Source organism: Gossypium hirsutum, chromosome D06 (assembly GCF_007990345.1).
Source record: "Gossypium hirsutum isolate 1008001.06 chromosome D06, Gossypium_hirsutum_v2.1, whole genome shotgun sequence".
Classification (NCBI taxonomy): domain Eukaryota; kingdom Viridiplantae; phylum Streptophyta; class Magnoliopsida; order Malvales; family Malvaceae; genus Gossypium; species Gossypium hirsutum.
In genome coordinates, this window is record NC_053442.1 from 44961135 (window position 1) to 44965757 (window position 4623).

The 4623-nt window shown below is 34.4% G+C and overlaps 1 long non-coding RNA gene across 3 annotated transcripts; it reads right to left on the minus strand.

Annotated features, from left to right (window-relative positions):
* Positions 1 to 2062: 2062 nt before the first annotated feature.
* Positions 2063 to 4378, minus strand: LOC107900379 (uncharacterized). 3 transcript variants are annotated; one of them, XR_005914837.1, is made up of 4 exons: positions 3554 to 4378; positions 3358 to 3424; positions 2348 to 2741; positions 2063 to 2238 (listed from the first exon to the last, which is right to left on the minus strand). It is a non-coding gene; the product is annotated as an uncharacterized lncRNA (long non-coding RNA). The 3 variants fall into 3 exon arrangements; XR_005914838.1 differs by lacking the exon at positions 3358 to 3424 and having other exon boundaries at positions 3554 to 4371; XR_005914836.1 differs by lacking the exons at positions 3358 to 3424; positions 3554 to 4378 and having other exon boundaries at positions 2348 to 3351.
* Between the last annotated feature and the right edge of the window lie 245 nt (positions 4379 to 4623).

A 4623-nucleotide genomic window follows, 5' to 3' on the forward strand; every position in this document is an offset into this window, starting at 1 on the left:
CCTTTTGTAATCAAAATGTAAAAAAGCAATTTCAAACCAAAGCTCTCTTGAGAATTCAAAAATGTTGTGTCCTAACTCACTGGATCGGACATTTTGTTATGTCGAGACGAGATTTTTATTAACAAAAGCAAATTAGTGTGTGGTCGTCAAAATTTCAAAGAATCGTACCCTAAGTTATGAGGTTTCGATTTCTTCATAGAAACAAGATGACCAAACTCTTTTTTAGTTTTCAAATTAATAAATTTCAATAAAGAATTTAAAAGGAGAATCATTTTTTTAATCTCTTTCATTCGACTTTAAGACATTAAATAATTAATTTAGTACCAATTTTGGGCGTTACGAGGGTGCTAATCCTTCCTCGTACGTAACTAACTCCCGAACCCATTTTTCTAAAACTCGTAGACCAAAATCATTTTTAGGTAATCCAATCACACCTCAATAAAAGATTGTTGGTGACTCCAATTTTCATTTTTAAGTCGACAACTAATTTTTGTTTTCAAAAAAATGGTTTCGACAGATGGAGTTCCTAAGGATACTCTTAGTGGGCTTAACGAACTTCTAGATCGTGGATATTAAGACCTTAGCCTTCTTGCATAAGGTAGTTACTAGGCGCGAGAAAAAAATCCTTACCTTCTTGCTACTAGTGCAAGTGAACATCACATTCTAGATTCACTTGTTGATGCACACCTGTCTACGTTGTAAGATACAATGCAACAAAATAGCTCAAAAAGCATTAATGTTAGACACATTAAGGGTTAGAAAAATTCGTGTGCAGATAAACTGTATCCACATTTTGGCAACTGGAAGCATTATTATCTAATTGAATGTTAAAGGGATGTTAGTGCTCGGTTGGCATTTCCAAACGCCTCTCCCCTCGGTTAAGTATGTAAAAATCTCATCCATATTTACATCTATAAAATAATTGATATCTAGTGTGTCTGATGCGTTGGAGACATAATATGGTGCATTATAAAAATTACAGATTTCCTAAGGGGTGCATAGGTCCTCCTTGCATCAGACGATCACGTGAGTGTGCACATCATGTTGGGATTTTTTTATTTTCCTATTTTTTAGTAAGGCGTAAAACTCGTACACCACTGAGTTGATCACCGGCTCTTTTGGTGTAAGGCAAAAGTCTATCCATTTATTAGCTCAAATTAAATCTCAAATATCATCATTCAAATTGAACGAAGGGTCAAAATTGCGTTCTTGGATGAATTTTTTACCTTGGAGTTCCAAGATGTGTTTTTAAACTTCTTGACTCCAAAATCGGGTGGAATCGAATTTCCCTGATCCAGCCAATTGCGTTGTTTTACGAACTTTTCTCGAGGCCATTGAATACACAATATAAAAAAAAAATAATCTAAAAATTTATAATGATAAAAATAAAATGAAATAAAATAAAATAAAGGTGAAAGAGTTTTATCACTAAAATTGTTGATGGAATTGGTTGCCAACAACAAAGAGCGATAGCAGCAATGGTAGTGGCGTGAAAATGTTCAACAAACTAATGGCGAATGGTGAAAAATGGAAGCAACAGAGAATGGGGAGAGGTTCTGCTGTTGTTGGGAGATTAAGGGAGTGTTTAGAGAGTGATTAGAAGTGGAGATTAGGGTAAAAAATATGTTTAGTATTTATACTAAACAGTTAGGTTACGCATAAATCTGGGTCTGGAATTACAAACCCGGCACTGGTTTCACGACACTAAGGGTTGGTGTTGTAACCTCCCCAACTCCGCCTAAACGTTATGTCCAGATTGTGAGACTACGTTAGTCATAGAAGTGACTAAGTAACCCTACAGACCATAAAAACCCTATTTAGACTCACTTTGGATAAATCGTGATTGCACTTAAGTTAGTTTGGATAACATACATTTATTTAGCCATCTATTCTTAAGACTCATTTTATTATTGATGGTTACATTTTTTTATAAACTCGGAGTTTGACACTTTGTTTTGCAAAATCTTGTTATCTTTTAATGCACCAGAAAACACTAGTCATGTCAAATTTCAATTAAGTCGAGTAACATGCATTTTTGATTTACATATATTTATTTTCAATGTGCTAAATAATGCATGCATAAAACCCAAATCCAAAAACCCACAAACCACAATACAAAATTAAGCTTTACAGTTTCAAAAATTGAATAACAACTTAGGGAAAATTATTTAAAGTGAAAATAGTCTAAAGTCCATGATACGCCCACATGTCGGGTCCGGTCCTAGTCTCGATCATTACCTGAGAAGTTAAGACTAGGGGGTGAGCATATAATGACTCAGTGTAAGTCAACAATAACATGAACAATCAACAATTTCATTACAATTCAGTACATGGAAAATCTCATTACCATTTCTATAACGCACGTATATGTCATGAGTATGATGCAATGTGCAGGATAATTCCTATCCAATCATCCGCTACACATCACAAGTTTCCCTAGAACTCATTTTCCAATCACCAATCAATGCTTGCTGAAGCTCGATGTGGATAAACCATCAGTACAATAGTGTAGTTAAACTGCCAATAAATACGCAGACGAGTTGCCAATAATTTTGGGGATTAACCACCAATAGCAATTTTCAGGTTAATACACTATCAGTAGGTTGTGAATACACAACATGGTTGCAAATAAAAGCTTCCAATAATGCGATAAAATATCCAATCTCCTCGATACTTCCGGTGTAATGCACAGACAACAATAATGCTGACTTTAACTACCGTCAATACTACACGAAACTCCTCTGTCAACCACAATTACGCACCCCATGAAAATTCAATATGGCATACAATTAATGAGCAGTTCATGCTTTCAATATTAGTTATGGTCAAATAGCATGCTTAACATGCATATCAATAATCAGTGTTGGTGTACACTTTGCATACTCTTCATTTAACAATAATATTAGCATTTAATTATGCTCTTATTACATGCTTAGTTTAGATTTTTACTCAATCAGTCAATCAATTCAACAGTTTCATTGGTATGTAACATACAATACAATCTAGTCATGCCTAGTACGCAGTTTGAACAAGTGTCATTATAAGTCGAACATTACACATGCATCCCATATTCAATGAACTAAATATAACCTCAATTCAAAGAATGTCACATTCAGCATACATCAATCCATAAATTTGGCAATCAATCAACCAATCAAGTATTATAGTTACGCATACAAACAATCTCGGTAAAGGCTTAACCATTCAATCAGTAGTTTTAAAGTCACATACATTGTTAAAAAAATTTTAATATGCCTAATAGGCCATTAAACTATGCCCAGCCAGAAAGAATTTTATAAAAAATTTCAATTTATAATAAGAATTTAACAACCAATTAAATAAGGTTAGGACCCACACCTTGTTATGCACTAATCAACACTAAGCCATAAGAGTCTGTGTATCCGCACTAATTCCTTAAACATACCTAAAACCAAATTAAAACATCTAACATGTTAAAATACTACTAAAATAGCCTTGAAAAACCCCCTAAGGGTTCAACCAAATCAGTGTTACACTAATTAATTTTCAGATCCAATTCGGTTAAGTAACTTACACTGATTTGATGTGAAACAAGGGAGCGAACAAACTCCAACTTCACTGTTGATCTGGGATGTTCAAATCAGAACCTAAAACATAAATAATTCTAATATCTAATATTAAATTTAAGGCCTTATAGTAATCGACCAAAGCAACAACCACTAATGAAATCAAGACAATGTAAGATCTCGCATAGATTTGCACTTAACACTACCCGAAAACTAGATCTGATTTGTCAGATAAACGAACTTGGATTCCCCATCAATTAAGAAAATTGAGATTGGATCTAAATAGAGAAGAAATTGGGAAACTCACTTCTATAAGGGACGACAATTGAAAATAAAACGACAACCAAAACAATGGTGTTCCAAGGGGCGGCAACACCACAAGCGATGATAGAAAAAGGGTTGACTTGGGCGACACGAGGATGGATCTTTGGAAAGAAAAAAATTATTTTTAAGGTTGGAACAATGGTTTCTTGGCTTTTAAAATAGTAGCAAAATTTTGGTTCACAAGGGAGAGCAAAAGTGAAGGAAAATGATAACACTATGAATAGAGAAAAGGGGAAGCAATGGACAAAAGAGAGAGGTTGGACGGGGTGACATAGAGGTGAGTTTTAGGGAAGAAAATGGGCTGGTCTAGGAGGTTAAATAACTAGCAAGGTGGCTGGAAAACTAATTGCAAAAACTTAAGCAAGGGTGTAGTACAACTATGGTGAAATCATTGAAGAAAGAAGAAAATTTTAGAGAAAGGAAAAGGCATATGGGAGGGACGACAAGAGAAGTAAATGAAACAAGGAAAAAGGTGAAAAATTAGTATAAATACCTAGGGTTTACTAGGCTGGGAGACGTAAAAATAGGGGAGTGGGAGAAAAAATAGAAAAATTGACAATTTGCAATGGAAGGGAACTGAACTCGACTTCCTAAGCTAATTAAAATGTCTCATTGTTTTCTCTTAACAACCAAGCCAATGTCTCATCCTTGAAATAATTTTACCAACATTAAACCAAAAATTTTACCAAGTTTTGAATTTGAAGTTCTGTGTCGCGACATGGGCCCCAAGTTTAGAAGTAATTTAGATTTAAAA